This window comes from Callorhinus ursinus, unplaced genomic scaffold (assembly GCF_003265705.2).
Source record: "Callorhinus ursinus isolate GAN/ISIS: 27379988/994484 unplaced genomic scaffold, GSC_fseal_2.0 scaffold17, whole genome shotgun sequence".
NCBI lineage: Eukaryota > Metazoa > Chordata > Mammalia > Carnivora > Otariidae > Callorhinus > Callorhinus ursinus.
In genome coordinates this window covers 18,296,619-18,315,935 of record NW_027397079.1, presented here as the reverse complement: position 1 = coordinate 18,315,935, position 19,317 = coordinate 18,296,619, and the positions used below count along the sequence as shown (strand labels likewise).

The following is a 19,317-nucleotide window of genomic DNA, read 5'->3' as shown; positions in this document are numbered from 1 at the left end:
TAGGTATTATGGATAGAGTACTCACAAAAATGAGAGGGAGTTATATGAAAAATAAACTAAGGAAATTAGAGATCACTGTAAAAAGTTAACTAATATCCACCTTGCTGCTTTTCACCTGCGTTGCACCGGCCTGGTGTTACTATGTCTTCCCGCCGGACAATAATGTGGCCATCCTCACGAGCTTGCTTCAGGATTCATTTAGGAATAGGAATTATGTGTATGATTACGCAGCAAATGAAAACATGTAGTGTCGCACAAAAATAGATTATTTCACTGCATTAACATCACCCCTGCCAAAAGCCACAACAGCCCCAGCAGAACATGAGCACAAATAAGCAGAGGGCACCGGTGCCTGAAGCTTGTTGCTGGGAGCCCCGGCGGCCGCGGGCATCTGCAACTCCTCCGTTACAGCTGAAGCCTCCCAAGGCAGCTGTGGATGGAAAGAAGTTTTAATTCTGAGTGAATACAAAAAGGACCCTTCTAAAAACATTCATTTTAGAAAATAGCAGGGATCTTTTTATTCTCTCATTCTCATAAAAATGTAGACAAGAATTGGACAATACACGGAGACAAGCTTGGATTCTCCCTTTCTGTCTTAATCTGCTTCGTGAGAGGAAAGATGAAGAAGTAAGCTCCCCTTCTATTGTATTTATGTTTTGTGTTGCTTTTATCCAAAAAGATAAAAATAATTCAAGTTTTGTAAAAAAATTTTGTATAGGCAATGTAGTCCTATGGTTTAAAAATCGAAATGACATATAAATAATATAACGGGGAGGAACCAGGATTTTGAGTTTCTTTTGTATCCTTCAATGTTTCTTTATATATACACAGATATGTTATTTTTCCAGTTTCTTAGTAAAAGATTGCATACTACAAAGATTGTTTTACACTTTTTTTTTTTTTGCTTATAATGTATCCTAAAAATTTCTTCCGTAGCAAGATAAAAAATGTTTGCGTTCTTTTTTATAGGAGCATGGCATAGAAGTGTCACTGTTCGTGCATTAATTACTTTTAAAGGTCAGGAAAATGCAAGCTATAACTTTCATTCCCTTCTTTAAAAATACAAGCTTTTAAATGAGATAATATTTTAGGCCAAAGGTGAAAAAGAGTTTAAATCCAGGGCTCTAAGATCTTCAGTGAATGTTATAGCTATGAATCAAGAGATGATAGTTTCATGTTCATATTGCAAAATATCATTGGTTCTGGACAGACAAGCTAAGTAAACACTGCATAAAACTGTATGTACTTTATGCATCAGGATAACAGCTGCTGTGTCTCAATACAAAGATCATTCAAAAAACTGGCCACAAAAGCAATTCTTTACAGATTTATTGAGATTACACTTTGCCTCATACTACTATATTATTTTCAATGACTTGGTATGTATGTTAATAGTTGTTCCTTCCTTTTAAGTAAATAACCTCCTTTCCTTCTATTCCTTGTCTATTGTAGAAATAGGACAGAGCTGAGGGTGTTGGGTATTTGCAAATGAGTCTGGTCTAGTAGCAATGAGTACTTGTTTTCAATATTTTTAAAGCTATACCATGTTATTTCATGATATTCTTTTGGATTATAGGAACCACTGGTTCTCTCTGTTGAGTAAGTAAACTAAAACCAACAATATCCATATAATTCTCACAGAGACTTGATGATATCCATCCATAAATAGAGAAATGCAGATGAGAAAAGGACCTTCTGGAATCTCATGCCATTTTACAGACAATTCAACCAAGTGCAGGGAAGTTAAGCAAAGTTGTCCATGGTTGTACGGCTGAGCCAGAATTTCGTTTCAAGAAAGTTGATTCTGACTGGTCCTGTTGGTCCTGAGAGACACTGATTTATCCGTAAACAAGCCTGTGTATGCAACATATTATGTACAGAAAGAGATGAAGAAAAGAATAGGATCTCTTTTTGTAAGGATATCAGGTATAAACTGAAAGTGTCCAACTTAGCAGAAAGTTAACTTTCATGCAAAATCACTTTTACATTTTCAAGGCATTTTAAAAGTGAATTTTCAAGTTCCTGGCAATTGTTGTTTTAAGCACAGTGCAGTGTTTGGCTTATCCCTAGGGCGAGGTCAAGTCCTGTGTGTTTTCTGGGTGGTTTCAGAGTAGGTAGAGCTTTAGAAGGAGCTAGGCGGCCCACTCAGGCATTTTTGGCCTTTGAGTCTGGTAACTGAAAAGCTACTTAGTTACTGTTCCAAAGACAATCATTTCTGGAGGGAGAAAGCATAATGGATTCAGACAGATGAAGTTATTTAATTAATAATTATTGAGCACCTACTATGTGCTATGGATGATTCTATATTCTGAGAATATAGTGGTCATATCTTCCTGGGGGGAAGGACATACTTTTATCGTATACTAGAAAGTGATAGGTGCCATAAAAAGGATGATAGTGAATGGGTTTGTAATTTGAAGCAGTTGGTCAGGGAAGGTGTTAGGGGTTGAACTGTGTCGTCTCCCAAATGTATACATTAAAGTCCTAACCCCCAACACCTCCAATGTGACTTTATTTGGCTATAGAGTTCTTACGGAGGTAATCAAGTTAAAATGAGGTTGTTAGTTAGGGTGGGCCCTAATCTAATATGATTTATATAAAAACAAAAGGGAAATGTGGACACAGAGACACCCACAGGGAAGCTGATGTGAAGATAAAGGGAAACGCCTTACGAACATGAAGATGGCCATCTCTAAGCCAAGGAGAGGGGCCTGGAACATAATCTTCCCTCAACAGCCCTCAGAAGGAACCAACCCCGCTGACACCTTTGGGACTTCTAGCCTCCAGAACAGCGAGACGATCAATTCCTGCTGTTCGTGCCGTCCATTTTGTGATACTTTGCTACAGCAGCTCTAGCAAACGAATTCAGAAAGTCTCACTGGGAAGGCGTGTGAGTGAAGACTTGAAGGTGATGAGAAAATTGGCTCTGGAGTGATTTGAGGAAATAGTGTTCCAGGCAGAGAGCAAAGAACTAAGGCCAGAAGCACGGTAGGTGTGTTGGCAGAACAGCAGGAAGCTGGTGTGGCTGGAGCGCAGGAGCCGATGGGCGAGCAGCCAGGGGTGAGGTCGGAGAGCAGGAGGGCTGAGGAGAGGCACAGAGGTTATAGTGCCTTGTAAGCCATCGTCAGGATTTTAGCTTTTACTCCGGGTGAGGGAGGAAGCTACTGGAGGGTTTTGAGCAGAGGAGGGATATGGTTTTTACTTAACAAGATCACTTTGCTACAGTGTTGAGCCCAAACCCTGTAAATGCTGGGGCAGATAGAAGCTGGGAGACCATGTGGCTGGTGTCCGCCATATTCTGAGTGAGAGATGGTGGTGGTTTGTACCAGGTTAACGAGCTTGAGAAACGGTTGCATTGCAGACCTCCTTTGAAGGTAGAGCAAACTGGATTGTCTGATGGTCTGGATGTGGAGTGTGAGAAAAAGGAAGAAGTCAAGAATAACTCGACTTGCCATTGGTGGCACTGAGGAGAGTGGGAAAGCAAATGGACTGGAGCAAATTTAAGAGAGAATATGAAAAGAAGGATCCCATACAATGAACACAAACATTTTCAAAGCAGTTTCCTCTAAAGAGGAGCAGGGAAACGGGCGAACTAGACAAAGGGCCAAGTGGACTAAGAGATATTTGGGGGAAAAGAATAAAAGTATGTTTGCATAGTGATGGTAATGATCCAGTAAAGAGGGAAACTGCTGAAGTTGGTGCTACAGGGAAGTGCAGAGGGAGCAATGACCTTGAACGAAGGAGAAGGGCTGGAATGTGTCCCTCACTCAGAAGGGCTGTAGGAGGAGCAGTGTTTGGAGGGAGAGCCAAAATTTGCTAGAGCCGTAGAGCAAATGCACTTTTCTCCCAGCTCCCTTTAGAAAACAGTCTCAAAAAAGAATTTTAAATTGGCCTCGCTGGAGTCACATGTCCCCCCCACTCCACCGGCCAGTTGTGCCCAGGGTGGTAAGGTACTAAAATCGGCAATATTTACTAGCACTTCATTTCTCTTGAAAGACTTAACCATTAAAACCATTAAAAAGAAAAGAAAAAGAGTGAACTGAAAGCAGGCAAAGTAACAGGACACCAAAAAGCTTCTTTTTTAAGAAAATATTTAAAACAATATAGTCTGTAATACTATAATGAATGTAAACATACTGTGTGTTTCAAACTGGGATCAATGCATCATTACGTTGCTTTGGAGTTTGGGGACAGGAAAGAGAGAAAAAAGTGAGCCAACATACCAAGAACAGTAAAAACCCTGAATATAGAATTCATAAATCCTAAGTGTTCCTTGACTTTCTTTTTTTATTCTTTTCTCATTGACACACTGCTGTACTCTCTTTTAAATTGGTAGAGTTCATCACTATAGACATTCTCTGAAAGGTGGCTCCTTTTAGATTATGGAAGCAGTAGGTTCAAAGGAAGTACTTTTAGGAAGTAGGCGGTTGTAGCTTGTTTCAAATCTGTATCACTTAAGTGAAGCAGAGAGTTGAACAGAATTGCTCAGTGGATATTTTGGAAAAAAAAAAATAGGTTGGTCAGGCTAGGTTATTATCGACCTCCCCCAAAGAACTGGGGTTCTAATTCCGATGCCTAATTATTCAACTTCCCAGTTCACTTGGATATATACACACTGCTTTAGTGATCAGCTTCTGGATAAGAGAGGGGCAAATTGGAAGAGATAGAAAATCAAAGTGGATGTCTATTAATGCAATTCACAATTCAAACACCTAGAGTGAAACCAGACCGAGATGGGAAAGAAGAAAGTTAACAAAGAATTCCAGCTCCTTGACCTGGAAAAGAAATCTCAGTATTCATCAGATGCAAGGAGTTATACTAGAGGAATCCCTTGACATATTTTTAAATGCCTTTTCAGCGGAAGCCTTAAATTTGCGTGTAGCCTTGGTTCTCATTGAACTTGCCTGGTTAACTTGGACCAAGCCACTTACCATCTTTGAGCATTGGTAAATAAATTTCAAAAATCGTAAACTGATGTGAAACATTAATCGCTGCTTATTATGATACTCGACTATATATGGTTGTAGCAATATTATATATGCATTATATGCATGTATATCTTATGCATATGTATCTACTCTATATATATTACATATATGTGATATGAACGGGGGATGATTTATTTTATTTTATTTCGGGTCTATGGTTTGATGATAAATTTTCGAGACTTAGGCATCATGCTTAGCCTTCATGTTTCTTCATTCATACCTTTGCCCACTTGTTTTGAGGATCACATGCAATTTTATATAGTTTCTGCCACATGTGGGCACCTAAAACTATAAATTACTAATATAATTGTTTTTGTCTGTGTTCGTATTCCTTGGCTTCAAATGTTACCACACATTTTGAAGATTCATAATTATCTCCACCTTCCATTTCTCATTTTTCGTTCCAAAACCAAAAGAGGAATGATACCATATACATTTCTACCATTGTGTATCATTATCCCTATACTTCTAGCACTGGATGCAACAGAGGTTGAGCTTATTGGGGAAAAAATGTGACTCAGAAGTAGAAATGAGTCATATCAAGTACTCCTCAGAAACATGTGCTGTGAGAATGATTGGTTACACTTCTACAGCAATAGATCACTAGGCTTTGAGGGAGCATGCTCTTGAAACATCAGTGATTTCTCTAAGCAGATCAGGATCTCCTGTCAATTATGAAAGAGACCATCTTTAACTTTGCTTACCATCATGTCTGGCAGAAAAATATCGAAGGCCTCGGTGATCTCATTTTAGGTTCCTTTAAAATTTACGGAAATTAGATCGGTAAACAACTGCCAAGCTCACGGTTGTACATTTAAATAAATAATAATAGATCTAAAACAAATATAAATACTACTATATAAAATTCAAGTATTATATTCTGATGTATTTTTATTTATTTTTTTGAGAGAGAGAGAGAGCACATGAGCAAGGAGAGAGAAGGAGAAGCAGACTCCCCGCCAAGCAGGGAGCCCAATGTGGGACTGGATCCCCCGACTCCGGGACCATGACCCAAGCTGAAGGCAGAGGTTTAACCGACTGAGCCACCCAGGTGTCCCTATTCTGATGTAATTTTAATACAACACTATGTTTTCATACTTTAATTTCCATTGCATTTTTGTATAACTATTTTTTATCATCTTCATTGTTATATAATTGACACACAATAAAATTAACCATTTGAAATTTACAATTCAATGGTGTTTAGTATATTCACAGAGTTGTACAGGCATTACCACAATCTAAAGTGGGAATATTTTTATCAACACAAAAATAAACCCACATCCATTAACATTCACTCCATAATCCTTCCTTCCCTCATATTCCCCAGCCCTAGGTACGAGGCTAATATACTTTCTGTCTTTACAGATTCACCTATTCTGAAATGTGTTTTATAAGTGGAATCATGGAGGGGGGCCTGAGTGGCTCAGTCAGTAATGTGTTGGACTCTTGATTTTGGCTCAGGTCATGATCTCGGGGTCCTGGGATTGAGTCCTGCCCTGGGCCCTGTGCTCAGTGCCGAGTCTGTGTGCCTCTCCCTCTGCTCCTCTCCCTGCTTCAGCTCTCTCTCTTTCTCTCTCTAACGTAAATAAATAAAATCTTTAAAAAAAAATGGAATCATGGAATATGTGGCCCTTTGTAATTGGCTCCTTTCACTTACCATAATGTTTTCAAGGTCCATCCATATTGTAGCATGCATTGGTACCTTATTCCTTTTAATTGTCAAATAACACTTTATTATATAGTTACACCACACCTTATTTATCTATTCATTGGTTAAAGGACATATATGATAGTTCCATTTTTTTTTCTATTTTGGATGATGCTACTATGAATATTCATGTGCAAATTTTTGTGTGGGCATATATTTTATTTTTCTTGGGTATACACCTAGAATGGAAATGCTGGGTCATTTGGTAACAACTTAACATTTTGAGGAACTGCCAAAATATTTCCAAAGTGGCTGTGCCATTTTATATTCTTACCAGCAATGAATGAGGATTCAAACTTCTCCGCATCATTGTCAACACTCGTTACTGTCTCTTTGGTTATAACCATCCTGATGGGTGCGAATTAGTATCTCATGTGGTTTTAAGTTGCATTTTCCTAATAATTACTGATGTTAAACATTTCTTTATGTGTTTATTGTCGATTTGTATATCTTTGGAGGAATGTCTACTCAAGTTTTTTGCCCATTTCTAAATTCAGTTATCTTTTGATTATTGCGTTGGAAGGGATCTTTATATATTGTAGATGTATAAAGGTCTATTATTAGATAGGTGATTTTCAAATATTTTCTCTTATTCTCCGGGTTGTTTTTTAGCTTTCTTGCTGGTATCATTTGCAGCATAAAGGTTTTAATTTTAATACAGTCTAATTTATCTTTTTTGTTGCTGTTGCTTGTGCTTTGGGTATTCTATCCAAGAAACCACTGTCTAAATCAAGGCACAGAGATTTTCACCTGTTTTCCTCTAAGCCTTTTATACTTTTGCTCTTCCTTTTAAGTTTATAATATATTTTGAGTGGATTTTTATGAATAATGTGTGGTAGGAGGTCCAAATTTATTCTTTTGCATGAGGATAGTCAGTTGTCTGGAGACTATTTGTTGACAATTGTTCTTTACCCATTGATTGGTCTTCACACCCCTGTCAGAAATCAACCGACTATAAATTTCTGAGTTATTTCTTAACTGTCAGTTCTATTTGTTGATCTATAAATTTATCCTTACGCCAGGATTACTGTACCTTTATAGTAAGATTTGAATTCGGGATTTGTTCTTGTTTTTAAAGGTTATTTTGGCATCTGGGATCCCTTGCATTTTCCATATAGATTTTCGAATTAGCTCGTCAATTTTTGCAGGGGTTCTGGAGGCCCTCTGGTGATTCACTGTGGCATTTCCTCCCAGAGTGGCCACCTCTTCCTGCCCAAGCTGCCTCTGTCACTTGGGCTACTCTGGGGAAAACATGGTGTCTGCCCTCAATTTGTGAACAGTGTTAGCTCTCAGCTAAAAGGCAAATGATTCAACTTTGTGAATTGATCAACAAGAATAGGGAACCTTTTGCAAATTTTGTAACTCATCGTACCTGGGAGCTATGTTTGGGGCTCTGGATGTCCTAGAACATTTTTTGGGTGTCTTTGCCCGTTTGTTTGCAAAGTTTTCGATGCCCAGTGTTCCTGGTTTCCACATAAGATTCTTAAAGGTATAGCTTTTCATTAGTACTTGTAATGGGGAGTATATTCAATATGCAACAAATAATTTCACTGGGCTTTGCTGTCAGTTAACAAATGCACTTGTGGAAGCAAATAGCCCTTGGGAGGAATTGGCATCCTTAAAGTAGCAATAGACAAGCTCCAGATGAATACAAACTAACTAACTTCAATACGTGCTGATCTTTGCCAGCTTTGCTTGCAAAAGACGCTTTAAGAATGCCCTTCCACATCTTGACATAGATGTGATGGGTATCTGTAAAGAGACTCAAGTTCTACTAATCATGGTTTTGGTTTTCTGTCTTTTATGATGTTTTGACAATTTGGGGGGCCCCGTGGACCTTGGGAGGGGTTAGCTAATTCCTAGAGACAGCTAACAACTTGCCTGTGAGCATGCATCTGATATGCAAATGAATCAATCCCTCCAGCTCTACCTCAGTTTCATTTTCAGACTCCTGCAGTCAGGAATATTATTCCCCTGACCTAAATCACCCCAGATCCAGGGACAGGACAACTAGGGATCACCATTATAACCCAGAGCCTATCAAAATTATTCAAACTATCCATTCCTAAGCTTGCTTAGTTTGCCTGATTTACCTTGCCTGTTTCTTTCTTCAAAAACCAGAATATAAAGGCTTTGAGTGCCATTTTCCCCTTGCTCCTTCTGCCACCTGACTGAGCATGCTGCTTCTGCAGGTGGCCATGTGTGGAGGGGTGTGTCTCCTCCTCTAGGGAACTATTTAGCAACATTCTTTTCTTTTCTTTTTTCTTTCTTTTTAAGATTTTATTTATTTATTTGAGAGAAGTGAGAGAGAGAGAGAGAGAGAATGGGCAGGGGGAGGATCAGAGAGAGAGGGAGGAGCAAACTCCCAGTCAAACAGGGAGCCCGATATGGGGTTCCATCCCAGGGCCCTGGGATCATGACCTGAGCCGAAGGCAGAAGCTTTAACCGACTGAGCCACCCAGGCACCCGTAATAATATTTTCAATGGCAATGATCCCCTGACCTATTGGCCTCTCTATATCTGGAAAAAAAAAAAAAATCTCAAGTGCATTTTAGGAACAGAAACCTATGATACAAAGCACTTTTTACTATATTGTTACATGGAGGGGTAATCTACGCGGGACGAAGAGCACTTTACTCCCCGAACAGGCTAACCCCCACCCCTGCCATGGTGATCAGTTAGGTCATGTTGGAGTCATGTAAAAAAATGTATTCTAGCTTCTCTGATACTTACTTGGCAGAGTACAGTAGCTACCAAAACATCATCTCAGATTATGGGTAAATTCATTAAGTCCCCTAGCAATGTTCACCATGAGTTAGCACAAATGTATTCAACCAATTAATCTTTCAGAACTTCGAAACCTGGTAAAAAATTACAGTGGAATTTTTACTTACGTTAACATCATAGGACTGGGAGAAGGAAAACTTGTCATCTCTTTAAAAGAATATTGAAAGGCTTGCAAAGACTTTTTAAACATTACTCTTATGAGATATGGCAAGTTGTATGCAATCTGGACCTCAGGAGAGGGAAAAATATCTACTACACATGATAGAAGATGGTGACATTTTTGCAAATATTAATCAAAAGAAGGTTATGATCACTTTTTATAATGACCCCCTCCAGAATATAATATATAATCCAGCCATGCTTCATAACATTGATCAGGAAATGTTGAATATATGGAGTTTGATGAGTGACTGAAGACCATGGATGAAGAGGTTGCAGTGAGTCCCCAAATCTATGCAAAAGAGGATCACAAGAAGATGAATCAGTAAACAAGCCATCCAGTTACTCTTGAAACTAACATGCATCCTTAATTAAACAAAGGTGAAACCATCACCTTGGCCAGTGGTGAGTGTTAGAAGAGTGGCAAGGGAGGACCAAGACTCTTTCATCTGGATATTAGACAATTACATTTTTTTAACATCTTCAGTCCTGTGCTTTCAGATACCATTCTTTCTACAAAGAAAGGAAAAAAAATCCTCAAACTTTAAAGTATGTTGTGGATTTATTTATCCTCAGGTTCATGTTATTCTTGCATTAAATCTACCTTTTTTTTTGATTAAAAATAAAACTTTCAATTTTTTGGTATTGATTGCATTGAATCTGTGGATGAATTTAAGGAGTATATTAGTTTCTGATTGCTGGTATAACAAATTGCCACAAACATAGTGGTTGAATACAGCACAAGTTTATTTTCTTACAGTCCTGGAGGTCAGAAACCCAAAATAAGTGTCACTTAGCTAAAGTCATGACATCCACAGGGCTGGTTCCTTCCGGAAGCAATGAGGGGAGAGTCTGTTCCCTTGCCTTTTCAGTGTGTGGTGGCTACCTCTGTTCCTTGGCTTGTAGCCCCTTCCTCAACTGTCACAGTTCGTGACTCCAGTCTCTGCTTCAGCAAGTTCATTGTCTTTTGACTTTGGCTCCTCTTGTGTCCTTCTTATAAGGACCATATGATTATACTTTGTGTATCTGGATAATCCAGTATAATCTCTCCCTGTCAAAATCCTTAATTAAACCATGTCTACAAAGCCTCTTTTGCCATATAAGGGGACATTCACAGGTTCCAGAGATTAACATGTGCACGTATTTGGGGCAGGGTATTATTGCCACTCAGAGAATTTCCATCTTAACAATATGAAGTCATCTGAGTCATGACCATGGGATGTGTTTTCATTTATTTAGATCTTCTTTAATTTCTTTCAACAGTGCTTTGTCATTTTCAGTGTATAAATTTTTCACTTCTGCTGTTAAACTGATACCTGAGTATTTTATTCCTATTGATCTATATTTTAAATGGAATTGCTTTCTGAACTTCATTTTACAAATGATTAATCTAGTACCCAGAAATACAATTGATTTCTGTATATTAATATTGTATACTGCAATCTTATTAACTCATATATTAGTTCTAATGGCTTCACAGTGGATTACTGAGGATATTCTATATTTAAGACCATGCCATCTGAAATGGAGATTATTTTACTTCTTCTATTCCAATCTGGATGACTTTTATTTCATTTTCTTACCTACTTGCCCTGGATAGAACTTTCAGTAAAATATTGAATAGAAATGGTGAGATCAGACATCCTTGTCTCCATTGCATATTTATTATAAATGAAATCTCAAACTAAATTTAGAAAAATCAGAATTTACAGGTAGGTAAAGTGTCAGAAAATAAAATCATCTATACTTCTTTGGATGGAGTAGTTTGTGACAGATCAAGCTGCTACCAAGAACAAGTGGGGGGAAAAGAGCCAAATGAAATGTAAAATGTATAATAAAATGATCATTTTTAATCACATTGGAAAGTTGTAGAAGCAACATGTACCAGAAGGAACTATGGTCCAGGATTGTCTTGAATCTTGGGAAGGTGAGCTGATTATCTGCAAGTACATTTTTTGGAAAGCATCTACAATTTTGGATGTGGCCTAATGTCTGAGAATATGAACTTGGCCTGTGTCAAAAGCTTTAGAGGCAAGAGGCCAACATAAGAAATGAACCAGACATAGACTGAGTCCTAATAAATTTGAAACCTAAGCTTTATTCAGCTCAGTTTTAAGGTAATCAGCCCCCTTCTCTATTTGTCTACATTTAAAAATATACAATATTTTGGTTATAAAAATATTGCTATATTTGCCCATATAAAGGATCATATAATTGAATACTGAGAGAGAATAAAACTACAATAAAAACACACCTATAGAAACTCAAGTGTTAAAAGTCATCAGACCAGAACAAAATAGCTTTAATTAATATATTCAAGGAAAAAGGGAAAAAAATGAGAAAAAGATGAAAAGATGAAAAATTGGCCAGATAATTGGATTCCATAAAATGAATAAATGGAAATATTAAGATGGACAATTTTATACTGACAATTCTATGAATGAATTCAACACAATAATACAAAAATCTAATGCCAAAATATACAACTAAAATTTTTCCATATGTATTTCTAAAATTTCTTGGGTCGAAAGAAGAAATTAAACAATATTTATATTGAATACCATAGCATACATAACCCATTAAACTTGCTAGATGCTGTCAATGCAGAGTTTAGAAAGAAATTTACTACTTAAGGGCATTTTTAGAAAATAAATATCTAAAAAAAATGTCAGTGATTTAAACTTGATCTAGGCTAGGAAATCTAACCTATATAATGTAGAATGATGCATATGAATAAGATAAAAACATAAGTCAACAAAACAGAAGATAAAATATGCAATAGAGAAAAATTAACAAAGCCACAATTTGGTTCATTGGAAAAATTAATAAAAGTGATAAACTGCTGGGGCTCAGTCAGTTAAGTATCTGCTTTCGGCTCAGGTCATGATCCCAGGGTCCTGGGATTAAGTCCTGCATCGGGCTCCCTGCTCAGTGGGGAGCCTGCTTCTCCCTCTGCCTTCCCCTGCTAGTGCTCACTCTCTCTCTCTCTCTCTCTCAAATAAATAAAATCTAAAAAAAAAAAGTGATAAACTGCTATCAAGACAAATAGAAAATAGAAAAAAAGAAAATACGTGTTACCAATATCAAGAAAGAAAAAGAGGACTTTTTTATTTTTTTTTGAGAGAAAGAGAATAGTGGGGAGAAGCAGAGGGAGAAGAGGGGAGAGAATCCTAAACAGGCTCCATGCTCAGCATTGAGCCCCACGCAGGATTCAGTCTCAAAACCCTGAGATCATGACCTGAGCCAAAATCAAGAGTCAGATACTGAACCAACGGAGCCACCCAAGAGCCCCAGAAAAAAGAGGATTTTAATGTAGAAACTAGATTTAGTAAAAAGAGAATGAGAACATGTTTTGAAAGAATGAAAGTCAATGATCCAATTAGAAAGTACACTGAATCTTGTCATTTTTTTTTCAAAAATCTTTCAAAATCTTCCTGTTGCCCTAAGGATGAACAAGGGCAAGTATGATCTGCTGCTTGTCCGTAGATTAAGCTCATCTGCTGATACTGGACCTGCTCTTCCCTCTCGAAGCTACAGCCATACTGGCTACTGGCTTCCTTCAGTCCCTCATACATACAGAGTTCTAATCAGTAGCAGGATTTTCACAAATACTGCTGCCTCTGCCATAGACTAGGTAAGCCGAAGAATCTTTAAAAAGGCCGCTTACTCTTGAGAGTCCTTGAAAGCATACTTGGCAATCTTGGTTTAACATGACATAATTTCTTGGGCTTTGAAAAAGTCCAGAGCATAATCTCCAAACAGATTATTGCAGTGAACTCTGTAATTTATTTTTCTTGAATTTAAAAAATAGTGATTAAAAGATAGTCCATAACTACATAAAAATAGAAAAGAGAGAAAAAAACAATCCATATTCGTATCTTCCAAAAGAAAAGTATTGTTAACACTGTTGAGTAGAGTTTTGTACTTTATTTTTATATAACGAAATTTTAAGTAACTTTCCACATTATACTTTTTATGAGTTTATAATATTCCATTATATGGCTATATCATAAATAATCACTTCCTTTTGATGGAAATTAACTTCTGATTCTTCTCTATTACAAATAATACTTTCATAAACATGTTTTTTTCATAAAGCAATTTTTGATTTTAGGGTTATTTCCTTAGACCATATTTCCTAATTGTGTCCCTGTAGGTCAAAAAGTACGCACGATTTTGGAGTGATTACTCCATAATGCCAAAGTATGGAAGTGCCCACTCTTAAGTTCTTCCTAAGACTGGATTTTCTCAATTTTTAATATATTTTCTAATTGGGTAATAGATAACTTGTTTATTTTAAAGACAAATTTCTATTTATTTTATTATAAGTACTTTCTATAGAGGTTCGTGGTTCAGTTACATTTTCCCTTGTTTGCACATGTTTTTACTCCTTTTTTTATTGCAAGAATATTGTCTTTAGGTTGATAACTTTTCAGACCACTTGAAATCATCAGCAGTAAAGGTACACAGCCCACATATATAGAATAGAAAACAATGTATAAAGGACTTTAAGAAGAAACAGGGGTATTAGTTTTCTTGGAAAGTACTTGAATTGACCTCCAAATTATTCATCACACAATTTATAGAAATTAACCATTCCTCAGTTTGTTGTTCTTTACTACTCCTTGCAAAGCACTGGATTAGACATAGTTAAAAAGAACAAAGTTCCTAAGGCATATCTGCTCTGTATTGGAGAGAGGTTGCTGATAAAATTGTTAATTAGCAATTTGTCAAGATACCCATGTCATTGTGTATCGTAAAGTGCCCACGGGCCAAATGTAAATTATTCATAAATTAACATAGGAAAAGCAAAAGCCAGATCAGCAAGTTGAAGGTCATAGCTACCTGATATACTGACATGCTAATCAACCCATAATTATTAAAGATGAATATAGATAGAAATAAGCATTTCTGAACAAAAACTACACATTATCATGTACCTTAAATCACTTAATAAAACTTCCAAATTGAATTTATGAAATTGTTAAAAGTCAGTCTCAATTCCTCTTTAATAAATGTAAAATTTTTCTAGTGAGACCTATACGGTGCAGACACCTAGAGCACCATAGATGGCGTTAGGGGAAAAACCTCACAGGATTTATTTTCCACTAATAACCAACAGAACAAAGACATTTTTTTTCTGATTGATAAATGCTAACTTACACCTACTTGGCAAGCAACTAAATGTGTCTATACAACAATGTAGATGATCTGTCACTCTTGGTTAGTTACTTTGAGTTTCCATTAAGGATTCATCTTAATGCTATATGATAGAAAATAATGTTTGTGTGCGTCTCAGATTTTCTACTATCATAAACAATTTTATTACCAATTTGTCAGATCATTTCAACTGAGTAGATATCCCTTGGGCCCTACGTGTTTAGAGCACTTTTGGCTGCCAGCTTTATCACGGTGACGACAACCCAGGTCCTACTTTTGGTGATACTGCAGTAACGGATATGTTTCTGATAGAACTGGGATTTCGGTTTGTCAAACATTTTGTTGATTAACAGCTTCCCACCACGAGAATTGTCCACGTAGCTCAGCTCCAGGGAATTGACCAAGGTGTCCACGAGGGTACAAAAGACCCTCAAATGGGTACAAATCAAGATCTAACAAAAAATAGTATAATTTATTTATTGAGCATTTTTTATTTTTTATTTATTTTATCAACATATATTACTTGTTTCAGAGGTAGAGGTCTGTGATTCAACAGTCTTACACAATTCACAGCGCTCACCATAGTACCTACCCTCCCCAATGTCCATCACCCAGCCACCCCATCCCTCCCACTCCCTCCACTCCAGGAATCCTCAGTTTGTGCATTTTTTTATGTGGTGTATCTAATGAGGAACTTTTTCATATATGTCATGGGGAATTCTTTATATATGAATTTTTTTTCTTTGCTTTATCCCTTATGACAATGTATAAAAAAGCTAATGTTATGAAAATCACTTTACAGATGAGGAAACTAAGGCTGGGGGTAAATAATTTCACCAAGATCCCATAACTTGTGGCAAATGTCACCAAGCCAGCTCTGACCTCACAGCCTGTGGTTTTCACCACCATGCTGGATCTAAAGTGTTCAAGAGGGTGGTTTTCTTCAAGGCCAAGCCATTGACCCTAGAGCCACTTTACTCTTACGACAAGATACCACATTTGTATGTTGCTGTCTATACAGAGAGTAAAGAAATAACCTGGCTTCCTCTGGGAGCCTCCTGACTCCATTTCTGATCCACAAAGCTGTAGGGATCTTTCTGCTGCTTTGCACTCTGATTACCATTTCCTTTCTATTGCACAATCAGCTTCGGTCTGGTGCCCTTTAGAGAGTGAGGAAGAAGTTTTGTGCTAAAATTTTTAAATACTTTTAATCGAATGCAAATAAAATGATCAAACTCTGGGAAAATGAAATCCAAGGTAATAATGCCAATGTAACACTTCCACACAGAGCCAATGCTCAGTGTTCAAAGATTCCTATAACCTGTTGATGCAATCATACTTCTAAGGGAACGAGTCTGTGCTCCTGAGTCTTTTTCCAAGTTTTAATGAGCATTCACAATGGTAAAGCAATTTGCTGATTCCTCCTTAATTTATTTGTGTTGAATAGAGCTTATTCAGCCACCAGGAAATGTGCTCAGCCTTGTGATAGCTAAAACATAGAGAAGTTTGTGAACACTTTTGAGAAAATGAAGGTTGTTTGGAGAAAAAACAGAAGAGGAAGAAATCGCGGGCTTGGAGGATATTACAAAGTAAGCAAGTCTGGTAACCAAGAAACACAGACAGAAAGGGGGCGTTGAGAGAAACCAGCCTTTCCAGAGAAACACTTGGCCCGGGATCATCAGGAGGGTCAGCTGGGGAGAACACATCCCTTCTTAGGCCTCTTGTGGTGTACAAAAATCCTCTGGTCCAAGAGCACTGACCCATGCCTTCACCACTGTTTTAAATAGACCAACTCTAACCGGACACTTCACAGACAAGGCAGCAAGGACTTACGTGCAATTGTTCGTCTTCAGGTATCAGCTGCCAAACGAGTAACTCCTTCCTGGCAAGGCTTGGGGAGGCCCAGAACCCACTGTCTCTTCCCTCCACATTTTTCAGACCAAAGTGAGTGTTATAAAGGTGAAAATTGAGAGATAATGTCTTTAATGCTTTATAAAAATATACCAATTATTCTTTTTCAAAGTGTTATAAACGCTATTTTTTTAACTTTTACAAATATGTAAACGATTATTCTAAAATGCTCCTCCTTGTGTTCTTGACTGTAGAAGAAAAAATGTTGTGTCTCACTCTCAGACCACGGAGGGAACTGATTTATATATGCAATTAGTGTGCCTTTGATAAACCAATCTTTTGCGTTGAGGTGAAGATTTTGGTAATTTTGTCACTTATTTTTAAAATGTTTGATGTTTCAGGAGGTTCTAGAAGTCATTTTTATTGAAATCCAAAAATGGGTCTATGATGGAGATGATTTGCTGATATCGCTGGTGGTGATGGGCCATTGAGAGTTTCCAATGAGATCGTGACAATTGCTTTGGAAACTGGAATGCACGGTGCCACGTGAAAGTGTAATTTTGATTTGGTATTAATAAAAAGAATAGCAACAGCAGATATTTGTGTTTTTCATCTTGTCTGAAGAAATACACAGCTGTACTGGGTTGTGTTGAAAATGAGGAGTGAAGAAACACCCAAATGAGGAAAAATATGAAGCCAAGCTTAATTTTCTTTCAACAGCAAGTATATATCATGCTTTCTCTTGCTTCAAGGCATTGCCACATGGAGTTTCCTTTCCTCTGCTTGGACACCCCGACCTGATACCTCTTTACTTGGTTAACCTCTTTAGTCTCAGTTTAGGCATGACTTGGGAAGATGACTTGCTAAGATTCTTGCAGAATTTGAGGAGGAAGCCGTGTTTCATGTGTGGTTTGTCATGTGGACAGCATAAAGAGGCCATGTGTGAAACTCTTCTTCACAGAATAAACTAACTCAAATGAAGGAATAGTTTGAGACAGAAATGACCATGAAAATGTCATCCTTGCTCCCTTGCTCACATTCCCTTTCCACCCTAAAATTTAGAAAACTTTGGTAGAGGGAGGGCTTGGTCATCTCCAGTGTTTGGGAGGGGGCTTGAACCAATTTTATGTGGATTCCAGGGGCTGGGAAGCGTCAGCTGACATCTGGAAGACATGAGCACAACCAGAAGAGTGTAACCTGTTGTCAGGAGATTATTTGGTAGACAGGTGGGGGCAAAAGAAGAGAAAAGAGTGATCACTTTCATGTATGCTACTTTTCAGTATGTATAGAGATGCCTGCATCTTGTTTAGGTGATTCACTGATCTGTCCCATCCATCTACCTCTCTGGATCATAGATTCACAATGTTATATGTTTGTCAGGTCTGCTGGGCTCCTAGCAGGAGGCTCTTTTATGGATGAAAGACAAATTTATAGACAAAAGGACAGATAGCATACCTAGAGATAGCATCTTATAGCCCTAATAATCTTCCTAGAAAATTCAGATCTATAGAAACCTTTTCACAATGTACCAACAATACAGAACAGATGATATTCTATCCAGATGATTGAAGGGCTCACAGAATAAAACTGTGGCGCATATAATCCAGTAAAAGTGTTTGGATCTGTTGTTGTCCTTCTTAGCTTTTGTTTTAGAAGAGATTCGACCAATGTTTGTGGGAAAAAAGTTGTCAGTAAATGAATGCATTTGGTAGATTTGTTCTCTCCCATGCCTTTACAAGTCATTTAATGGTCCATAAAAGACCTTTTTTTAAAAATAATTTTAAGAAATGTAATTTATTTAAACTACAGTATTTATCATAAAATCCTTGAATAAAGAAACAATGGAGAAGGCAAAATATCATGATGTGTAGATACTTATACCAAATAGTTCAGAAAAGTTCAGTTTGTAAAATCTACTGAACTCCCCATAGTAGTTTCCGGTTGGACCTTCCTTCTCTGCTGGTGGGCAGTTAGAAAAGATTTTGGGGCAAGGACTGTGAAGATGAGGAGGTGCCCATGGCTATTCAGTCATGAGTGAGAGTCTTCAGCTGACCAAATATTACTGTTTTATGAAATTTGAGACAATTGCCAGAATTTAAGAAATTGCAACATTAAGAGTTGGTTAAGGACTCTTACTGTCAACAGGTGGGGAGAAATCATGGTCTAGAACCAGGGCATTTGTCCCTTAAATCCTGCAACTAAGGGAGTCTTTGTAACAGGGTCAAATTAACACATGGTACACTTATGTTAACAGAATTCAACTAGAGTCCTGAGAACCACCCTTTCTGAAGAATAGCAGTATTGACCTTTGCAAATAATCCTCACAATAATCATTTTGTGCATGGGCTTTGAAGTCGCAAGAGCAGAGTTTCGATGCTGGCTCCACTCCTCAGTAATTGAGTGACTCTGGGCATCAATTAACCTCTCTGTGTCTCTGTTACTTCACCTATAATGTGGGGATAATTATAGTATCGACCTCATCTATATGTGCAGAAATAATAATAGTGTCTACCTCAGAGGTGTTTTGAGACTTAAGGTAATAAATGTAAAGCATTTAGAACAGTATATACTTAGCAAGGTCTCAATAATAGTAGCTATTAATATCTTTTCAATATCCCAAATTTACAAATGAGCAAGCAGAAGCTCACAGGGCCTCTGTGC

The 19,317-nt window shown here is 37.5% G+C and overlaps 1 pseudogene; it reads left to right on the top strand.

Annotated features, from left to right (window-relative positions):
* Nucleotides 1-7,971: 7,971 nt before the first annotated feature.
* On the top strand, nucleotides 7,972-9,997 carry LOC112834850 (COP9 signalosome complex subunit 3-like; annotated as a pseudogene).
* Nucleotides 9,998-19,317: the final 9,320 nt, after the last annotated feature.